At 35.6% G+C, this 24,861-nt stretch overlaps 1 protein-coding gene across 1 annotated transcript in view; it reads left to right on the top strand.

Moving 5' to 3' along the window:
* LOC133517366 (uncharacterized) overlaps window positions 1-24,861 on the top strand; it is a 127,960-nt gene that overhangs the window by 61,773 nt on the left and 41,326 nt on the right. The gene's annotated exons all lie outside the window — the stretch shown is intronic.

Raw genomic sequence — 24,861 nt, forward strand, 5'->3', positions numbered from 1 at the left:
AAAGGAAAACATCGTGAGGAAACTTGCATCAGCGAAGAAATTAGCGTGCGACTATTAGCTACGTGTGATGTGCATGGTGGGGGTATATTAAAGCGATCGCAGTGCATGCTGTGGTAATAATTGGCACTAACGAACCTTCGTTAGTAACCCTTACCTTCGCTAACCTTAGCGTCTTTAATATTTCGTACAAAATGGCTCAAATGAAACTTTTAATTTACAATAATTCCTGAGATAAGTATGAATTTAAATTGTATGGTGTAAGGGACCATAATAATCGATATAAAATGCTTAATGTAACTAACATATTTAATTTGATAAAGATTAATACTGTATCTGTGTAAACCGCTTTGCAAATACCCCGTATTTTGAGATCTTTTTCCAGAAGTTAAGAATGGGTATAGTAAGTTATCCTTAAAAGATAGACATACACCATCGCTGACTTTTTGTAGACCAATGAAAGAGAGACAACCCTATCTTACATTGTGGCAGCGTAAACTGCGTGATTTATCGACATCATTAGCAAACGCCGTTATATTTCAACCAATTTACACAAAACCTTAACAACGTTTACACCTAAACCTTCCTCAAGAATAATTTTATTGATAGGTGAAAATAGTATGAAAATCCGCCCAGTAGTTCTTGAGTTTGGGAGTTCTTTCATAACATGTAGTTGTTTGGCGTATTCCGCTGAATTTGCGGATGCTGTCGTGACAGTTATGCATGGAGCGAATAGCCCAAGCCCTCTCGCCCCGCATGAAGGGAGGCCTGTGCCCAGCAGGGGGGCATATATAAAAAGACTATTATTGTTATGTCTTTACCCGTCACGGAACAATGGTATTCCGGACATTTGGGAGGCGTGCGTGGAGCCGAAACCAACACATAGACTCTTTTGACACTTTAACGAGATGTAATAGTACACCGAGTGGATGCTGCCCTTGTCCGTGTCATGGGACACACGTAGAGGCAGAACCCGCCATGGTGTAAGGACCAGAGCCCGGAATGATTGTGGCATTTTTTATCTGTCATATGGAATTCTCATTTATAGATACACATATGCCGATGTTTTCGTGACAATGTAGAAAACAACATATTAAAACGTTATAATGGATATTGGATTGTGGAAGAAGTAATTTAAGCGGGTAATATGAAAAAAAAAGATGACTACATATTGTATAAAAAAAATATGAAATATTTGTGAGTATTAAAACTTTAACATGAAATTGAAAAAAACACGGATCTGATGTAATTAAATGTGAAACTATTAACTATGTATTAAGTTTTCGTTGTTTATATTGCACATCCCCTAATTTCACATTTTCAACTACTCATAAGTTATTTGGAAGAAACCGCTCTATAGGGATAAGATCGTTATTGTTATTTACCTCTACTTTTAATCTTTTGTAAAGTGTTGTATTCTGTATCGTATATATATAGCTAAGTATATCGAAAGTCGATAAATGGGAAGTCCCTAATGTCAATGTCAATTCAAACTGCCACGTGAATTCCGGCCTCTGGTAAGGACTATTGAGAGTTGATGTAATCTAAAATGAACTAGGTTATTGAGTGAAAGCGATGGACTAAATACTGTGCTATGAATGTTTATTATTTTTTATTATTAGGTATATTACTTTTACTATTTCTGAACACTCTCATGAGTCATAGCTTATATACTCATACACTCATAACTCATTGATAATTATTGCTAAGACATCTCCTTCTGTGAACTTAGTTGAAATGACTATATCCCATATAAATTAAGTATATTTGAAGTAAAAAAAACTGTATTAAACCAAGTCACAGTGTTTAATTTTGTCTTTGCTTTGACCACCTTGTTTTATGGCATGCTTTTATTTATTGTAAAGATGAAGTGAATGACCAACACGATTTCCACATTTATTGCACGATTATACACGACGAAAAATTACAGCGTTGTGGGATCAATAACTAGGACGAAAAAATAATAATTTAATTTTACACATTTATTTGCGAATATTTTTTGGTTTTTTTCAAGTCGAGTCGCACCTAACTTATTACATAAGATGTAAAATACCCTCCCTCTCCCTCAACATTTGAAATTTTAATCTTGAAGCACACTGGACTTAAACTGTTTCTAAATTTCCATGAACTTTCTATGGAAATAGGGTAGTGATTATTTTAGAAAATAAATGTTTCATTGTGAGATCGTAGTATCGTTTTTACCTATACGATATACGGTTTATAACAAATTTTTATTCTACTTATATAAGCATTGTGTAGTTGTTCATTTGAACATACTAACGGATTTTATTTGAAGGTTGATTTTGCGTCACAGGCAGCGCGCTTTTTGTATGGGAGTTTTTACTCGCACTGCACGCGCCACATTTATTTTCGTAATTTATACATTTGTGTCTCAAGGGAAATATACCTAATCGATAGACATATTTCGAAATATGCATGCATGTATAGATCGTGCCATTCACGAAGACGCGTGTATTGACTCGTATATTCATGTGATTAAAGGTTAGATTTAACAAATCTGCGCGTCATCGTGGATGACACGAACTATATAACCTATCTAATTCATTACGATGACTCACATGCCAATTCTAATGTGCACTAACATCAGAATCATATCTAAATTATACTGATTTAAACTTTCACGATTTTTACACATTATTAACTAACACAAACGGGACTTAATCGCGTATTAAGTTTTAAAAGGTAAATACCTCCGACGTTTTGAGGACGGCGTTGTCCCCGTGGTCTCTGAGAAGTCCACAGACATACAGATGTAATTTAGTCCTGAATCCTGAGCATAGACCTGTCAGATCACATTAATGCTGGCATACCTATAAATTAGCAGAGTATTCAAATGGTCCAATTGCGTGTGATGTGACTATAAGACAAATTCAGGCCCATGCCTGGACTGACGAGCGAGTCTCCGTTCAGTTTAGACTGATCGATGGAATAAATTATCTGCTTCCAACCAATCTTCTACGTTTAAATAAATACTGATACGATAACGTTACATTTTACTTTTACTAAATCTTGATACATCTAATAAGAGGTTCAAGGTTGTTTCGTTTTTGTGAGGCTTGTCGACTTCATGTTATGACAGTTTGTTTTTGCATAGATATACATTTAGTATGCATGCCTGTAAGCAGTTATTTAGTAGGTAAAGAAAATTACAAAATGGTTTTGTTAATTATATTTTAATGTCAATAATGGATGTATTAATTGGTGTCATAAAATAAAGAAATGCTTTTTCGTTGTCAAAAAAATAAGTCGTAAAGAACTGGTTTAAAAGTGGTTTTCTTATTTAAGAGGACATTGAACTTTTGTTCCAATGTATACACATAATTACGCAATAACCAACCCACTAGTAACGTGTTTATCGGTAAATACGTGTTACTTTTGAAAAGCGATGCTAATGTATAATGTATATCAACCTAAACTAAACCTAATATAAAAATGTAATGACCATAATTAGACTACGATATCACTGCTAACAACAGCCTGTCAGATGGAACCAGTTCCAGGCGCCCTCTGTAACAAGCAAGTATTTTCTATTATCAAGATCGGTTTGCCAGGCTACACAGACAAAATATACAGTTTGGATGGGTTTCATTGCTAAATTGCCTTTTTAAATGTTGTTCAAGTATTTAACTTGATTTTAAATTAAAAACTTAATACATAGTCGAATCTAAATCCATGTGTTTTACACTATGCACATTTTAGGAATCTTGTAATCATTTCTTGGTAACTACTTACTCGTATATAAATCTGGTAAGTATCAAAGATTTTATTGCTTATAGCTGTAAAGTTTACTGTAATACTATATCTTAAATTAAAAACCGTATCCGGCTATCATGAATAAATATGATTTTGGCGACTAAGCGTACTACATATCTATCATAGTTCAAATAAACTTGTGTTCTATCTAAAAGGCGTTTAAATATTGCGTAGAAATTACGATCATATTAATTAGAACTTTTTTTTATCAAACAGTAATTGCTTAACATTAAATCACTAAAAGACGAATATTTTATTAAAACAGGTACATATAATGTTTAAAACATGAAGTCCTTTACTTACACAACATGTTAAATAATTTATTACCTATGTCTGTGACTCAATTCATTAACCTTTTTTTATGTATGTACTGCATAGAAGTTTGTATGCACGGGTGGTACCTTTTCTCTGCAGCTGACCGTACTTTAATTATCAGGTCAGATAAAATTCATTTTATGGAAGGTGGAGGTAAGAAATACACTCTCCATGTACTAAAAAGTGACTGCCAAAAGACCTTATATAGATGGCGCTACAAAACCTAAAATATTTGAAGAAAAAAATCAAATCATAAACAGCGCACTTCACTCCGTCAATAACGCCTAGGTTCTTGGCTACTCTAGCGCTACCCTGGAGAGATTTGGAACTATTATTTATAGCTGACAGCTGGACACTTTTGCAACAGTTCTGCATATGGTGATTGTATTCCTTACCTCCACCTTCCATAATTCATTAATCAATGAATTGCACACTGTCTTAAATAAATTACAATAACTCCTTAAATATTCAATATAATTGCTTATAATAGTGCTAATTAGTTTTCATCACACTTGCTCATAAAGAGAGCTAAGTGCAGTGAGTGTTACCTACCTACTAATTGAGTAGAGTCATACCAAGATAAGTTGGCAGCGATTTTGACAGGCCAGACATTGCAAGTGTTAAGTACCTATTATAATAAACGTCAATCTTCTATAAAATTAGTCGTTAACACTTGCACTGTCTGGGCTGTCAAAATCGCTCCAACTTATCTTGGTATGACTCTGTGCGCTTTTATATTAGGTGATGCCGCTTAGCATGATTGTTCCTTGGATCATAATAATTTGAGTAGTGTCTTTTCAAAAGGGCTTTATTCTATTTTTCTTTTTTTTTAAGTATTAATCAATACAGTTCAGAATCCCTAATTATATATAAATATATATAAGTACACGAGATTATTCAAAGTTTGTACGTAACCCTCGGTGCGCGAGTAAAACGAACTCGCTCTTGACCGGTTTTTATTTTATAGAACAAGAAGAGACTGTTTAGAACTTTAATCAGTACCCCTAGTGTAAAATTCATTCGATTGCCTTCGCGTTTGGTTATGTCTATTTTTGTATGGGATTTTGAGCAGCGCGCCAAGCGGGATGATTAGGAATCTCAGAAATCATATACAAAATGACACTCAAGGCAAACGCGTACGTCGATTAAAGTTATAAACAGTCTCTTCTTGTTCTATAAAATAAAAACCGGTCAAGAGCGAGTTCGTTTTACTCGCGTACCGAGGGTTCCGTACTAACTTTGAATAATCTCGTGTACCTATAAAGACGAAAGACTTAAGATCAAAATTACCTATACTAATTATAATTGTGTACAGCGCCATCTATCGACAAATTGTCAAATATCAAATATCAAACAACAAAAAAAAAGTTATCAAGATAGAGGGCTGATTATATTTTTCCTGTAAAATTTATAGTAATGTAAAAATATTAAGTAAAAATTCATAATTTTTCTTCTCTAAACTTCAGAGATAAGAGAGGGGGGTGGTATTTTTTCACATTTTCCTTAAAAATACATTTTTTTCCACTACTATAAAATTATAAAATATAAATTTAAATGGTCTATTTGGCTCTTCACATAATACCCCACTTGACCAATGTGGCTACCACCAGTTCGGCACTGACATAAACGCTAACGAGAAGGTAACTTACTTTCTATGCATCTCACTCGTACTCGCATATAAGTGCGACCGAGATGTATAGAAAGTAAATTACGTTCTCGATAGCATATATGTCAATTTTGACATTGTCAGTGACTCATGATACGGGTACTAGTCACTAGACTTTGAAATTTTGCCCCCTCTTCATATTGGGCATTTCCCATAGTTATTAAAAAAAAATACTTTTAATGTGTCAGGGTTAACATTATTCATAACTATTCCAAATTTCAAATCGATAGCGATGTAACAGACAGACAGACAGATAGACAAAAAAAGTTTATAGAAGTTAATAAGCCCTATTGAAAAGACACACCTCATTTGATTTAGTGCTCTAGCCACGAGATTAACTGTTGGTAACCTCTCCAAAAAGGGAGGAAAGGACGATGCCGGCGGTCAACTTGGTGCTCTTAAAATTTTGGGGTTGTTTGCCAGTACTTGCAGAATATATCATGCCTCGACAATAACCAATACCATTACCATTACCGGTACCATTTTGTACCTTTTAGCGTTGAAACTCTAGGTCCATGGGGTCCCAGCGCGCACAAGTTTTTTGGAGAAATCGCGAAACGTCTGGTTGACGTAACTGGTGACCGAAGAGCTGGCGGCTTCCTCGCACAATGTATCAGTATTGCGATACAACGAGGAAATGCCGCCAGCATCCTTGGTACAATGCCTCAAGGGCCTATTTTAGATATAAGCTAGTTATAGTAATCATCTGTATATATCCATTATGTATATTGTTATTGTCAATAAATAAAATTATACCTATAATGTTAATAACGAATACTACACTTGTTATAATGTGTGAGTTTTCTACCCAATTTTAACTAACCTTAAGGGTTGCAATTTTGATTTTTTTTTATTATGGCCAGCTACAGACTGGTTGAAGGCTCGGCTGCATGAAGCTGATATGTATTATATCAACCGCCTGACGTGTAGGTATAGTTGTGTTTCTGCGTTGATGAGTGAGTCAGTCAATAGCTGTAATATATAAAACCTAAAACAGTTCTATGCTTATATGTATCGAATAGATGTTGTAAATAAGATGTGTAACTTGGAATGCTTGGCGTTTTCCGACAGTAAGTACAGTAGTAGTATGCCCTTCTGACGACTGGGTATCGTAATCTGCCGGTTCAAATTTAACTGTCATCGACACGAAACCAAAACTTAATTTAGAAATAATATCTACTTACTGCGAATAAGATAGCGGCCGTGGAAGCAAAGCCGCCATACCACTTCAATTCGCAATACTAACTATATCTCCACATTCCGGATATTCTGGTGCTATTTCCCTGTATGTATTATAGCCAAATCGAGCTACCACCGTTTCTAGTTCGGAATGACTAATATAACATATGTAGCGAATAGGTTGGCATGAGCGGCAATTAGATAGTGATCGATTTATCCATCTGCGTGCAACTGCCACTGCGGCGATTGCGCAACGTTGAAGTGTTGCGTATCAACCTGCGCCGGCGGCACTCGACCTGACAGATGCAAAGCGCTGCTTTAAACATTTTTTCCTCGGAAATCTTGTTAATGATCAGCAAGCAACTCTACGACATGGCACTTCCAAAGTCCACACAAAGGCTTGAATTAAAATTAAAACAATTTGTTTCTGGTAGGCCGCGTCAGGTGTGAATGAAGTAGAGTCAAATTTCCCCATGCAAACTGTTTCTCGATAATTACCTATGTAAAAAAAATACGACACTAACTGTTATAATAATAGGAAAAGTATAATCAATTAACCAGCCTTCATTGATTATTTTACTTGCATTAATCCAATTCGTTGCATTCATTTCCTTTACTAAATTAAACCGAATAGATAGGTTAAACATTACTATAAGCTATTTCTTGTATAGGTATGTCGGCGACCGATTGTAAGATCGAGCAGATCGTAATGTTCCTGTATAATCTTTTGACGGTAGTCATATTAAACCAGGTAGGATGGGTTCGTTGGGTTGTTTCAGATAGTTCAGATGCTCGAAGGGCAAACTGTCGAGAACGTGGAGCTCCGTCGACTCAGGCGGCCAGATTCGATTTTTAAGGTACCTACCTACGTCAAAAATTGAACGCTATAATTTTTTATTATATAATATTAGTTGCAATACCGCTCATGTGGTATAATTATTGTTTGACATAACAACAAATGATATATTCACATTATGTATAATTATTGTTTATTATAATGTTCATTATATCGAATAACATTTATTATAACGTTCTTTGATTATAATGCTTATTTCTAATAATAATTAAATGGTATAACGCTAATTTCATCATCAATCATGAGAGGTATGGGCATTATGAATGTCATTTCGCTTAGTGTGGTAGGGCACAGCACAGCGGATGTCATTCCAGATCTAGAGCAGAACCCAACTGGGGAAATACCTCCCCTTCACAGAAAACCGCAGCCAAATAACACTAGACCCTACTCATAGTGTTGTGTTCCTGCCGGTGAGTAAGGTTGCCAGAGCTCAACAAGGGGGGGGGGGGTTTAGGGTCGGCAACGCGCATGTAATTCCTTTGGAGTTGCAAGCGTACATAGGCTACGGAGACTGCTTACCATCAGGCGGGCCGTATGCTTGTTTGCCACCGGCGTAGTATTAAAAAAAAAAACATTTTTTTATATAATGTATTTATTAGAGATATAATCCGAATTTAATACCATAAAAATTGGGTAGGTTAGATCTTTACTGTGAGCCCTAAAGAAAGGAACTGCTATACAAATGTAGGTTAGGTTAGGTTTGAACTGTGACCCCTACAGGAAATGATATCAATAAGTTTAAGACGGTTAAACAAAACGCAATGTACACAATTTTTTATTTAACTTTGCAATATCATTTTAAACTTAAATTAGAAGCCATTGCTCGCAGAAATTCATCTTCCTTGTATTCTTGTTTTCGCTGAAGTATTTGATTAATTCATTGTTGCTTTTTTGCGGCTTTGACCATCTCATTTTTTTTTTATATAATATGAGCTGCTACTTAGTTATATAATATGAGTTGTATATTAAAAGTTAATTATACCATATGATTGTTATAATAAATAAGATTTATATCAAATGTAGTATATGCGAAATAAACGTTATACGTAATGATGAATATACGAAATAAGTGTATATATTTTGTTGTTATACTAAATGTTAATTATATGTAATGAATGATTATACCCTTTAAAAATATACCAAATGTTGATATATCGAGGGAAAATATGCAAAAAAAAAAATTATACCATACATTACACATCCATGCCTAGGAGTATCCGCCGGCTTTTAGACAAGGATCTCTTAGAACTGTGTTTTATGCATAACTATAGGACCACAATTAGTCTTCTGACCCTCGTAGTGGTGTTTCTAGGCTTCAAGAAACTCGACGTTGCCAGACCGAAAAGTGGTGCCTCACAAGCCCTTTAAATTTCCCCCGTACAATTCTCATACATTGGCTATAGAATAATCACACATTTTTCACTAATGCCCATGACCCCGGGTTCAAATCCTGGTTTCGTGTGTTGAGCACGGATATTCGTTTCTGAGTCATGAGTTCTTTCTATGTATTTATAAATATATATTTATATATTATATATATCGTTACCTAAGTATGTACCTACAACCGAACTTAGTCAATTCGTGTAATAATGTACTATAATATGTATCATTGTTCATTACTGCGACATACACAAGTAAAGAATAGTTCCTTTGACAGCTTTATACTGCTTTACATGTAGAATACGATGCAAACCAATTATAATATTGATACGTATTTTTTCAAAGTAATAATTACTTACAGAAAAAAGCATTGAAGTTGCTAACTAAAACTCCTAACTCATTTTCGTTTTAAGCTAAAGATGATGTATTTCTCAATTTAGGCACATTATTATTTGGTAAGTAGTTACATTATATATATGCGCTTATGAATATCACAATAAATATCGGCACTATATCGTAAAATGTTTCGTTTTATTGTTTTGTTAAACAATCAGCTGTTTGCGTCAACTTGTCAGCGACGATGCTCCATAGGATAACGCTATACTTGACGTAGCGTTTAGCATGAAAGTTATCGTGTACGGACTATTACAAACAGAAAGCCAAATAGACGCCATCCTGTCTAGGCAGCTATAAATCTTTTTATGTACCAACATTGATTAATGATAATTAAGACTTATCAAGGTCCGGAATTAGCGGAAGTAAAGTATGAAAGAAATTTGTTCACGGTCTACCGCGATGCAAGCGGGGAGCGGGGACAATAATCCATACGAAACAATACTCACCGAAAACGGCTTTCGATTTGTATCGTTCGGTTACATATACATAAAGTACCTACGTAGCAAGAACATTTGTGTGTACTATTACTTCGTAATATGCAGTCGAATCTGCTGTAAGCGTTTACGTATAGAACAGGCTAAACTAGTCTTAAAGCGTTAGTTGTAGGGTGTTTGTAGATGCATAAGTGTATTTGGCGGTGCGGTGTAACAAGCCGAGTTTTAAGAGCCGGAGACCTTGCGCGGACGCATTTGATAAACGGGCCATAAACACCGCTCGCTGTGACCTCCGTGGCGAGTTCCGCTCGGCGCGAGCGACCGCAGCCAGCCTCCGCCCCGCCCAGCGGCCAGCGCCGCGGACACCGATACACAACTACAACTAACTAGGTACTTATGCTTCGCATACAAGCTTTTTCAATATAAGAACTCGTAGTTATTCTAATTATGTAAATCGTCCTTTATATTTCTGTTTTGAAGTCTTGTAGTTGCGCCACTGCGAATTCAGCTGCGAAAAGTAGCGCACATATCAATGCCTGGTGTGTACGCTCTCCAAAATAAGCCAAACCTACCCTAATAGTGTGTCATGTTTTCTCATTTGAAAATAATTGTCTTAAACAGACATCGAACATGTGGTAGCATTTTTTTAAAACGTAGTGGCCTTATAACGGCTTTTACAGTTAAAATGGTTAATTAGAGTTGACAACAGTAATATAAATCTTGATTCATGGTCCAAATCACCCAACTCCCTCAATTTGTTTACCAATACTGTTAACTATGATAGAATAAAATATATGACCTACATATTTCAAATATATATAAAATATAATGTCAACATTGCAAATAGCCGGAGTGTACAAGGAGTAAAGTTCTCGAAAATTTTCTTTTCAATGCGGTTTCGGACAACTGCTGCTTGGATGTCCTACAAGGACAAATCAAATCAAGCCATAATCATTTGTTCTTTATTTAGTTCAATCAAAAGCTGCTTTTAAATTACTTGCCATGTAAGTAACTAAGTATTAATTATGTCCTTCCTTATAAGACTTCGCCTTGCCACCTTTAAGTTGAAATAGCCAATTCACACTCATACGCTAAATATTATGATACTTTGCGACACAAACATTCATACCTACAATTTATCTTTTATGTGTTTGATTACAAAGGCTGTATCATTCAATATAATATGTTTATTTGAATTAAATACAATTCCAAGATGGATCTACCTACCATAATACTGTATTCGGATTGGGCTATATTTTAAATGGTTTAGACTTAATGAACAATAAATTAGTGAAAAATATGATTATGTGATTCTTTTATTACATCTGAGCGTAAAAAAACTGGTCACTGGAAATATTTGACTTAAGTAGCCCTTTGGTGGGTAACGGCAAGATATTTGCCGTCATACAACTCGGACATTAAATTTTTCTCAATAAACGCGTTGTTAGCTAATATAAATTTTAGATCGCAGAATATACTCGTACCAATCTACAAAAGGAAGCTGCTACATAAGGAGAGCTGATTAAAGCTATTTCATCTCTTGTATATTGTTAATTCTTTGGCAACTTATTTTGATAGGTAGTGCCTACGAGTATATTTGAACAAAAATCTTTATGAATTAAAATTGGTTACGCTTGATTTTGTTGATAATGATAATTCTCAAATTTCAAACATCAAATCAATGGCGAAAATATTGCCGTCTTATAACTTGAAAATGACAATAGAAGGAAAAAAACAATTATCGATTAAAATAAAAAGCCTAGATCGTACGTGCTTGCAGTATTTTAAATTAATGCTTTAATAAAAATATTGGTTAAAGGGTTAAGCTAGTAGGTAGGTACATACTAATACATCTGTTATATTCTGAATATTCCGATACCTGGCAGTTCACGGCGTTGTGTGTCGCGTAGCGTATTTGCCGTGTCCAAATCAAACAGGCCTTACTTACACCCATGGGGTGCCAACAGAAAAACGCGAATATGTTTGAACTTACTATGAGCGAGCCATGTGCAGGTAGATGGTGAACGCATCCTTTGATATGAAACCAAAACTGACAAGCGGGGGAATCGCGTGTTTGCCTATTTGCGTGTTTGGCTTACTCGTATTCGAGCAAATATGGCACATATAGACGGACTAATCTCCCTCACATGATTTTTTGAATAAAGCAAATACGCGAACACACAATGCCATGTGAAGTGTCAGCATGAGGCTTCTAGATACATACAATTGTAGAAATTTATTGAGGGCGCCACTGAGCTTCAACAGGCAACATATATGATGGAAACATCCATTCATCCATCTCCTTCTATCGCAAGAGTGCGTTCTTTACGTTTGGCGTTGACCTATATAACGGATAAACTAAAAACTACTGAACGGATTTTCAAACGACTTTCATTTATCAATAGACTGGTTCTTAAGTAAGTCTTAGGTATATAATTTGTTAAGGTTTTGTGTAAATTGGTTGAAATTTGAAATATAACGATGTTGTCAAAAAAAGTCACGCTGGCTAGGAGCTTTAAACGAAAACGCAGCCTTATCCGTTGAGCTATAACAACACAATGTATGGTGGAGTTGTCTCTCTTTCATGGGTCTACAAAAAAGTCCGCGATGTTGTATGTCTATCTTTTAAGTATATGTAACTTACTATACCCATTCTTAACTTTTAGAAAAGGATCACATAATATGTGGTATTTTCAAAGTTATTTACTCGGATACAATTTTAATAATAATTATCAAATTAAATACGTTACTTATATTAAGCATTTCATACAGTTTACGATGGTCCTTTACACCATACAATTTAAATGAATATTTCAGGCGTAATCATTAAATTAATGTTTAATTTCCCCTTAGGTCGCGTGGTCCGATCGACTAGTCCGATCAATCGGAATACGAAGTTTTTTTTTTCCTGTTGGCTCGATTGATCGGACTATAAAGACTTAGAAAATCCTGTCAGTCCTACTATCGGTGTAATGGGATTTTAAAAGTTCGTCTAGTTCGATCGATCGAACCACGAGGACGTTTTTTTTCCTGTTGCATCGACTGATCGGACGTAACCGTAGACTTACTATTTCGTGGTAGTAAAATTCCGCGTCGAAAAGCTAGCCATACACGGACGGTTTTGCCCGTCGGATCAGCCCGCCAGATGTACCGCCAGCGGGCACATCCGTGCGTGTGTGTCGAGAAATATAGATACGGATCTGCCCGCCGGGCACCCGTCCGCAGGCAAATCCGTCGGTGTGTGGTGAGATATAGCCACGGATGTGCCCGATCCGACGGGCAAAACCGTTCGTGTATGGCTAATTAAAGTGAGAAAACACTTTTGAGATGTTGGTAGATTACAAAAGTAACCATGAAAGTACCGGTCGGACAAACAGGAAAAATAAAAATTGTGTGATCGGATTAAGAGGATTTTTCAAGGTCTCGTGGTTCGATCGATCGAACTAGACGAACTTTTAAAATCCCATTACACCGATAGTAGGACTGACAGGATTTTCTAAGTCTTTATAGTCCGATCAATCGAGCCAACAGGAAAAAAAAAACTTCGTATTCCGATTGATCGGACTAGTCGATCGGACCACGCAACCTAAGGGTTAATTTCGAGCCAACTCTGAAGACGCTATCCGCAGTTCGTTCAAATTTTTACCACCTTATGCGCTGGGATCGCTTTACTTACCCCCACCATGCACTTCGCACGGTCCCATTAGTTAAATTTTATTTAATTTCTACAATTTCATGTAGGTATCGGTGGGAGAGTTGAGGTGAATGAAGAATGAATGTGATTAATTGATTACAGCTACACAGAGTACTAATCGCAAAAAGGATTTTTTGAATGAATGAGTGGACGTGAGTTAACCGCACATTTAGGTAAAAAAAACCTTGCAGAAACTTTTTTATCTTGCAGTTGGCGGTTCAACTTACTATCTGTACTAAAAAAACACTAATTTCAAGATCTCGCTGTTATTATATGATCTTGTTGTTGTGTGTGACTTCAACTCTAGTGCCGATACCTGTACCACTGTACAGTCAGCGTCAAATACTTTATAGCAGTCAAAGTGGCCAAATAGTTCGGTACACCATACTAAATATATGGTGTACCGAACTATTTGGCTACTTTGACTGCTACGAAGTATTTGACGCTGACTGTACAGTCACACCATATATTTAGTATGGTGTACCGAACTATTTGGCCACTTTGACTGCTACGAAGTATTTGACGCTGACTGTACAATATATGTAGAGATGTAGTGAATAAGCTTCTCCCCTCTCGCATTTTATCGGAAAAGTTCTAATTTGTCATTTTACTGCAGTCAGCGTCAGTAGTTTTTGTACTGAGACTGAGTACAGTTCTTTTTGTACCGAGACTGACTACAGTTATTTTTGTAAGAACTGAGACTGACTGCAGTAGCATGACAAATACGAACTTTTCCGAGTAAATACGTAGTACAGTCCCTAATTATTAACTTATATGAGCCTTTATAATTAGAACTAAATCTATCTTAACCTCTTATTTATACTCTTATAAAAGTCTGTTATTACATAGGTACTAACTGAAATGTATCCAGTCCAATGGCGCAAAATTTAACCTTTTCGTAAAATTGCAATGTTCTGAATTCTCACACGTACTTAAAAAGTTACTTAATTAAATTAGTTACGTGAGGGGCACGACACACAATGCATTGCGCGACATGTTAGATAACACGTTACGACCCGGGCCCGGGCCACGGCCCCTGCGCGGTCTCGGACCCGTCTCGTAATCCCGCTGTCTCACGCAGCCGACCGATCCATTTGTTTGTTGCGTTCTTGTTCTTGCTTGTCCCGGCGCGCATTAGCTCAGATGACATAATCAAGCTGGACTTATGTAGCATAAATACAATAGGTACTTTGCAACGACTGTTTACGATTTTATTCTGATGAATTCGTGATTATTAGGTACTGTGGAGGTACACATGTGTTGAATGATACATTGATACGTATTTGGTCCTGCTTCTAAAATTAGCTAGTAATACCTAGCCTAACTATCTCACTCCTAGCAGACACCTGCCTTCTAGTTTTGAATCCCTGATGCAAAAAGACGGGTGTTATACGTTTGAAGCTAATGTCTGTAAGTATGTCTATTTGTGGCATCGTAGCTCATAAATAGATGGACCGATTTGGATCCAGTTTTTTATGTGAAAGCGAGTTTCCTTGCAGTGGTTCTTAGCTATATTTGATAAAAACCGATCCAGTGGTTTAACCCTTTTCTAGGCATAGTACGATTTATCGACTAAATACGCGCCATTAGAATGTCAACTTTAGCATCCCTTTCAGGAAATGTTACTTGTCTTCAAATGAATCATCAAAGCTGGATTAATATTTGGATTTTTTGGGAAAACCTTGTAGATTAGTGCGGCCTGGAAAAAAGTTAAAGAGTATCAGCTTGTTTCCAAAATTATGTAAGGCATTTTTGACATAAAATGGTTTAGAATCTTATGATTAGCGTCGGGTGATTTTTAAATTTGTAATTTAATAATTATAAAAGACTGTAACAAAAAGACCCTGAGCACTAGGTGTTTTACACTTATATCTAAAATTAGGAAGAAATTGGTAGATGTTTGAAATAGTTATTTGTTTATAGGGGGCAAAGTTTTGGTAATTTAACCCATCGTGCTAATTAATATTGATACGGGTACCTATTTCGAAACGTGCTATATAAATTTCATTTCCTTATCAGTCCGTCACGCTCATTTAATTTTCTAAATACCTACATAGTTTCTAACTATAGCGTTTTACTACAGCGCATTCTGACAGGAACAAACACAATAACATAACATATAGAACATATCTATTGACAGGATATTATATACTCATGTACATACAACATACCTACACAAAAAATTACGATCCAGTTGACATTTTGTTAAAGCAAATTGCAACTGGATTATTCATACTTAATGTTGCTTTCAAGGTTGTCTCTACATCTCTTGACAATACATATGTAGTTTTTCGGTATTGCTGACAACAGTGACAACTTAAGCCAAACTAACTAAGGTATATACATCACTCACCTAATAGTTTTGTAATATGAAAAGTTACATATCAGTAAGTATTACCTATGCATTGCTGCCGCAACTGATCGTTCAAGTCATCAAGAACATGAACTTAAATCGGTAAGAAAACTTATTGCTTAAGAATTTAATTATTTTTTTTCCCCAGGCTCTCCTTTTCTCCAAAAACTGATGAGAAAATTGCATTTGAGTTGTTTCCGCGTGTTGGCTGGTAGAATTGACTTTTAAAGGATCATTTTGAATGATAAAGGTATAAAAGCGTTAATTTGGATTTTATTTGCGATGTTTTACAGTTAGTAGTTTCTTCTCGTTAGTGTGGTGTGGTTTTGTTTCTCTCGGGAGCAAAGTTTGTTTAACCTTCGTGCCTTGAAACTCTCGCAACGCTCATGATTCCACTTTTTAAACCACTCGCTAGGCTCGTGGTTCAATTTTCGAATATTTTGCTTATCAATATTACCACGAGCAATATTCCACCGCGATGAAAAATTCTAATTGCAAAATAACAAACAATATCAAACCAAATCATACCCAAATTAAAGTTATTAAATATTTATCATTCAAAATCATCATTTAAATATCAATTCTACCAGCTAACATAAGGAAACAGCTCAAAATGTGCATTAAATTACTTTGCCAGACTTGCCTTGCTTCATCTAAACAGAACATTGTGACCTAAGCATGTACATACTAAAGTATGCCCATATGGACAAATAGATGCGCATAACAAAAGTATGGCGATTTGGTTTTGGTTTTAACTTTTAAAATAATAATGTTGGTATAAGGTAAACTGCATTTAAAAGTTCTTGCTAGTCTAAATCACGATTAATACTTTAAATAACAGCAAGTAAGGAAATTTTTGGACGGTTTATACCAATATGTTCAAACAGGTGGCACTTGTAAGTAGGTACGCGATATTCTTACAAAGAGAAATCTTGGATTGTGATTATATTATCATTCTTTCAAATATATAATGTCAATAAGTTTTTAATTGTATGACAGTATTTTAAATAAATAAAAAATCTCGTTGTCTCTGGCTCGCTTAAAATAATGTCTATCGTAAGAACACTTTATTTTTGATTATGCACTCATTTTAATAAAAGATTACTTACTGTAATTGAAATGTAACTATTTAGCCTCGTAAGGCATACAAAATTATCCTATTTTTAATTTGGACCTTGTTGTATGGTAAATTGAGATGAATTTCTTTTGTATTGGATAGCAATTATTTGGTTTATGAAAGGCTCTAATTAGATTGAAACAGAGTGTACATTGTAATGGACATTGGGATTTATGAGGTTATAGATAACTCGCAAGACTCTTTATACGATATAAAACGACACAAGAAAGACCATACAAGCAAAAGAGCGAATCTTCGCGGAAGTAACGTCTGTATAAAAAAAATAAGTTTTTTTTGAAAACCCATTATTGGCTCAACCGTATATATTATAAACGTATTTATTATAAGCTTTATTTTCTGGTTTTTTTTTTCAAATTTATTGAACGCCCGGTTCACAAGTTAGAGGAGCGATTATTTCCAAATTGTATGATCACGTCTGAAAATATTGATCCGGACAAAGTACCAAAAATATGTATATACTACCTTAATATACTGGCAATAAGATTGTGTATACATATTTTTGGCACTTTTTCTGTATCTGAATCAAAAAACGCTCTTAGCAACTTTAATGTTATTTCTAAGACCTATCAAATCATGTGTCACATGTTTACTTTACTGGAAAAAAACGTTTTACTCTTTTAGTTACATGTATGTGCCCTCTTAAATATCAATGTTAACTTCTAAAGTAAAACATGTCTTATAGTTTCCGAGTAAAATGGCTGTTACACACAGACAGACGGACGGACGTGGCGAAATTAGAAGGGTTCCTAGTTTGCCATTTAGGCTACGGAACCGTAAAAAATCAAGATATTAAATATCGATATGGAAAAATTCCAAAAATATGTGTCGGCGGCCGATCGTAAAATCAGGTATTTATAACAGAAATTCCTAGTGAATCGTGAAAATCTTTGTCTCGTTCCCTGAGTCGTCGGAGCTCGCTTTTCTTGGCAGTTTGAAGTAACCTAACGAACCTATCCTACTTATCTTGTCTATTTGATTATCTATCACTATCATCATCATCCTGGACCTTTATCCCTATTTGGGGTCGGCCTGCCTTGTCCTAAGCCACGGTCCAGGTGCCACGGTTCCTGGTTTATTGTGACTACAGAAACTTAATGATCGACCGCCAACATATACACTACGTTATTGTTCATACGTTAAGGTAGTGTGTACATATTTTTGGCACTTTGTCCGTGTCGATATTTAATACGTTGACTGTATCTACAAGCAAAAAAATCTGTAAATATCATCAAATGGGTAGGTTTATTACAGGTGACTCAACGTTAAATTGAAACACGGCCTACACATTAGTCTTGCCTGGAACTAAGCGTTATTAGAAATTACAAGTGGCCTGCTGTAGACGTTTACTCGCATGCGGCCGGCACGCGTTTGAAATAACAGAGGCCTAGAGGCTATTGTAGTTGTCGCAGCCTCCGGACCCACTCACCGGATAGAAGTCAGATTTCAAAGAGTTACTCCGCCAAGGTCGCGTGTTATTACGTAATCGCTAGTGCCACAAAATGGACATAATAATAGACAGGACCGTCAACCACGTAGTGACCGTAACAGCAGGACGTGCTTTATCTTACGAAAGAACTACGGATACTATGAAGAATGTTGACGACAACCATCGTCACGCCGAACTGTCATCATCCATTGAAAATATTATTGGGTTAGATCTATTTTGACAGGTGCTGGGTAATGACTAATGAACCATTTTTTAAATACTGGGTTGGTTTTGCTCTTCAATAGACTTAAACCTTTATATAAGGGCCTACTTTCTATTAAAATTGCAATGACTAGGTAAGCTCAATACTGGTAAGTGTGGCATATGGGATATTTATACATTTGCTACTTCCATTAAGGGGCAAATGTATGAATTCGCAATGAACACTAATCAATGTGTAAACATAAAGACCGGTATTGGCCTTAGTTATCGACACAACTTTTAAAAAACTTGTATCTGTTTTTTTTTTCGTTTATTTACGCATTAATCTAATAAAAATACATCTGGTATGCTGCCCAAGGTCTAAGGTAGATAAATCGATGGTATATAATCGTTACTTCGAAAATATCGTACCTATCTAAACACATCGTCACTATGTTAACGGCACCAATCATGGGACATTTAAGAGAAAATTTGGAGTATTTTTGGTATTTCACCGACATCTGTAAAACTTCTACCGCTTTATGCTTTAAAAGTTGAATGTCCAATCCGTCCTTTATATTTTATATGCATTAAATAAAAGCTACTGCAATTGGTTTTAATGTTTCAATATTGAAACAAATTAAAACTATGGTTTTTAGGGTTCTGTAGCCAAATGGCAAAAAACGGAACCCTTATAGATTCACCGCATCACCGCATGTCTGTCCGATTATGTCACCGCCACTTTTTTTTTGCTCCAGTCATGGGATGTATGGCGCCATTAATTTTCAAAGTAACAAATATCAATGAAAAATTGAACTTAAGCAGTAGGCTCTTGTTTATGTTAAAATGTTGCCAGCGAATAAAAACTGATGGTAAATATTTGTTTTACAGGATTTGATCAATCACAATAATTTACAGAATGTTTATTGTTCCTCCTTGAAACATACGATTTTCAGATACGAGTTTTTTTATTTCTAATTACTGACCATAGTATTTGACTTTTTTTAACGGCTTGATTGCGGATTATGCATTCATTACGTGACATTCTATCTATACTTATATAATAGGCCTTTTCATCTGCGTGAGATGTTTTAAGTAACATTGCCTGAAAGTGTAATCTAATTTAAACCTTAAATCGGAATGCTGAAGTTGAAATTCTAACGGCGCGTATGTGATTGATAAATCGTACTATGCCTGGAAAAGGGTTAAAGGGACATCTCATGTTTAATATAAAGTTCCGAAAATGTATTAAATATCTCTCACAGCATCTTTGAAGTAAATCTACATATATAAATAGCTTGATACTTAGTCTAGTTGCTGTTAAATCTAAACAGCGTGTTGAGGTCGCTTTAGACACCTAAAGTAGCTAATGGCTACTCGCAGAGTTAGCACGAATTTAATATAATGTGATACAAGCCATATAGGTATACAGTACAAGTAATTGGGACTATACAGAAATGAGAGTGTCAGACATGTTTGCGTTAGAGATCAAAGTTGTATCAACTGTATCCGAGTGAATACCGAGAATTATTCCTTTTGACTAGAGTGGATGATTTATGTATCTACGTTGCTTCCAAATGAAGTTCACGGGTGACGGTTGGTCGATCGTTGATGTCTTTTGTTCCATGGTTTGGTTTTGACCCTTTATCAAATTCATGTTAAGTCGGAAGCTCCCAGCATTATATCACGATTGTATAGAAATAGTTTATACAATCGCGATATAATAGAGAGCTTTTCAGTCGAGTGCCGTTTATATGCAACGAATCTTGCTGAGTTGCCTAAGTAAGGTACGTGATAGAAAATCTTGATTATATCACTATTGTGTACAATACTTTTTCTACGATAATAATATTTTTTACTATAAAACTAATTTTGCCATGTTATTGTCATGTAACATAATAAAGTATTTTCTTAATTATGGGTAGTTAAGAAACTATAGAATCTCGTAATAAACCGATTTAGTTTATATTTTAATGTTTTTAAAGGTATTTTGGCAGGCTGGAGATAGAACATAGGTTTTTAAACAAATATGAGCCAGAGTAGCGGAGGTGACATTTACGTAGGTATTTTACTTGCACGCTTACCTAAATCATGCACAGTGGGCCGTAATGATTTGAGTGGGCCGTGATGACATTTGAGTAGATGGTGTTTTTTTCACTTGTTATTTTGACTTGGTATTAGTCTATGCTATGCTAGCTATGTAAATAAATACCGAAGTAATTAAAAGCGGCCAAGTGCGAGTCGGACTCGCCCATGAAGGGTTCCGTACCATTTATGACGTATTAAAAAAACTACTTACTAGATCTGGTTCAAACCAATTTTCGGTGGAAGTTTGCATGGTAATGTGTATCATATATTTTTTTTAGATTTTTCATTCTGTTATTTTAGAAGTTACAGGGGGGGGGGACACACTTTTTTCACTTTGGAAGTGTCTCTCGCGCAAACTAATCAGTTTAGAAAAAAATGATATTAGAAACCTAAATATCATTTTTGAAGACCTATCCCACACGTATCTAGCCCCACACGTATGGGTCTAATGAAAAAAAAATATATTTTTTAATTTTATGACGTATTAAAAAAAACTACTTTGACGACCGGTTTTGGCCTAGTGGGTAGTGACCCTGCCTACGAAGCTGATGGTCCCGGGTTCAAATCCTGGTAAGGGCATTTATTCGTGTGATGAGCATGGATATTTGTTCCTGAGTCATGGGTGTTTTCTATGTATTTAAGTATTTATAAATATTTATATATTATATATATCGTTGTCTAAGTACCCTCAACACAAGCCTTATTGAGCTTACTGTGGGACTTAGTCAATTTGTGTAATAATGTCCTATAATATTTATTTATTTATTTATTTACTAGATCTCGTTCAAACCAATTTTCGGTGGAAGTTTGCATGGCAATGTATATCATATAATTTTTTTAGATTTTTCATTCTGTTATTTTAGAAGTTATGGGGGGGGGGGACACGCATTATTCCACTTTGGAAGTGTCTCTCGCGCAAACTATTCAGTTTAGAAAAAAATGATATTAGAAACCTCAATATCATTTTTAAAGACCTATCCATAGATACCCCACACGTATGGGTTTGATGAAAAAAGATTTTTTGAGTTTCAGTTCTAAGTATGGGGAACCCCCAAAATTTATTGTTTTTTTTCTTTTTTTGTGTAAACATCTTAATGCGGTTCATAGAATACATCTACTTACCAAGTTTGAACAGTATAGCTCTTATAGTTTCGGAAAAAAGTGGCTGTGACATAATCGGACAGACAGACGGACATGACGAATCTATAAGGGTTCCGTTTTTTGCCATTTGGCTACGGAACCCTAAAAATGATGACAGGAAAAGGCTGTTTTATTCTACATGACAATAACAAACCTGTTTCCCTGTTTTTTGTCCGTTGTTGCTTCTATTTCAGAACTACTATGGCTGATATTAGGGCATGCGGTGGCTGGGGTAAAAAAAATATATATATATACAATATTAGAGTATTTCGCCCTAACTTCAGAAAATAAATCCAAAAAAATTACGGCTGTGTTTATGATGATTTTAATTGAAATATACGATCGCTTATTAAATTTTACATTATAAAAACACTACTTTAAGTACTTGGTCCAACTGATAACAACATTATTAGCGGTTAAATTGAGAAAAACGCTTAGGTGGCTGATATTAGGGCAATTTGCCTAATTATCGAACCTGTAGGGCTAATATGGTCGACTCTTTATCATTTGTCACCATGTCTGTCACGTTCTAACAAGTATGTAAGTGCGAAAGTGACGGCCATAGTGACAAGCGATAAAAATGGAACCATGCTGCCACTGCTGCTCACAAAATTTCACGATAATCTGTTAAAACATTGGCCTGTCGAGGAGAACAGGCCGCGTAGCCAAACTGCAAATCACTTACGCTCCGTAGCGATCAAAACGCAACTATCACTGTCGCACTAATATGGAAGAGTGATAGTGACACACAAAGCGTTTCGTTGTCGTAGAGATAGCGATTGTCACCTTGGCTAGGCCTGCTCACTGGACAGACATACGAAAGCATGTTTGCACAAGCCCATCGGAGGCGCTTCTCTCGCTCGGTAAAACAGCAACATGATACATTTGTCAAAAAAAAAACAGTAACTATTTATTCGTTAGTATTATGTTATTATCTAATCTTGTCTAGTGATACATGAATAGTACGCAATTATAGTTTGGCATACGAAATCTTAATTCAACCATTACAGTCGGCGAGTAGAAAACTACTATAATTCGAGCTACCAGTATGTGCATACGAGGCACACGTTACGAATTCAAACCAGCCATTCCCAGCACCAACTTCACCTGTACATGCATTGCCGAGATGTGAATTATTATTACTTTTTTTTATACATTATTGTCATTATTTCTTTGTTATAGTAAATAACTTTAGATACAGTAGAAAACTACTACTATTGTGTCTCGCAACAAAACATGATCCGAAACATGAACACGAGACACGGCGGCTGGACTGCGCATTTATTACCAGCTCCTTATCGATCGCCGCGTACGATCTGTCTAGTGAATCGTTGCTCAACTGTGAGACTAAATTCTCGAGCACCGGATTATCGTTTGCATATCGCAATAATTACTCGCTATTGAACGTACAAAAACGCTTAACATATAACGATGCTTCGATATACGCAGGGGGCGATCCGATTTGGCTAATTATTTTTCAACAGTTCGTAATAGCTCTCTTTATTATTCAATATTTTTTAAAAGGAATACTTCAAAAGGGATAAAATAAAATATTATTTATCCCTTGATGTCACTGCCAATCCAAATAGGTAAAGTAGTGTTACTTAAGTAACACTACTGAACTATGAATAGGTAGGTACGTTAAACTGAATTTTGGTAGGTATATACAATCTTTGCCGTTCCAAAACTTTTCAGCCCTACGTAACAACAGTAAGTGACATTGGAGAATTATTCACTGGAATGAACAGCAGTGCTGTTCCTATACATCGACCCCGAGCTAACTCCGTAAGAGAATCTACTCTGTGTATGGTCTGAAAAGGGACAGGATCCAAGTAACTATCATTGTAAGTTAATAAATGTAAAAACACATGTCTAATAGTACTAAATCAGTATTTATTGGTCTTTTTAATAGGCTTCTACATCTAGATACAAGTATTAATACAGATGCGTTAAATCTACCACACAATTTTATAAAAGCAGACCTACATAAGCGTTACCTACATTACATGCATCGTACGTTTCCTAGCCATTTACAGTTACAACAAATTACTAAGGTGCGGTTTCGCTGGACTCCTACATTATTTAATATATTGCACAATGGGTGTGAAACTGGCTCAAGTAGAATCATATATTTGTAATCAATGTAATCATCGAATTTTATAGTATTCACGGCGTGTGGCTACCAATTGTTGCCAATTCTAAGGAAAGATTACATTTGGATCCCGAAAAAAATGTGTCTATTTGGTAACGTGGAGCAATTAACACATGGCTGTAACGAAATTTAAATAATTTTGAGCAACATCATCGCCGAGTCTTGTAATTTATAGGCAGTTCTACATGTCTGTCATTTTAAAAATGTATACATAGAGTGGTATACGTATTACGAAATTTGTATTCTTACAGATACTGTTGTTTAGTTACGCACATGGAAATTGACATGCAACTTCGTACTGTCAACATCAAAAGTAGCGAATCAAATTACGCGTCACATGTATCCAGAATCATTGGATTCTCTCTAATAGCTTAACATAAATAATAATAAATATGTTACAATTAGACTAACGATACTAAGAGATATATCCCTTGAATATCTGCCACCTTGAAAAAAGTGTGTCAGGGTAGCAGATACTTTAGGCGCGTTATTTTATCCACTACCATTGATGCCGACTGTACTCTTACCTAATCTTGATCGGTTCCCGTAATCTGGATTGGTAATCCTATAAAGCTATGCCCACAGCGACAGCGCGCCTTATGTCTTCCGTCTTTCTCGAATAACATAACGCTTGCCCATAAACTGGCATGGGCAGTTGGTATAATAATACAG

Source organism: Cydia pomonella, chromosome 1 (assembly GCF_033807575.1).
Source record: "Cydia pomonella isolate Wapato2018A chromosome 1, ilCydPomo1, whole genome shotgun sequence".
NCBI classification, from domain to species: domain Eukaryota; kingdom Metazoa; phylum Arthropoda; class Insecta; order Lepidoptera; family Tortricidae; genus Cydia; species Cydia pomonella.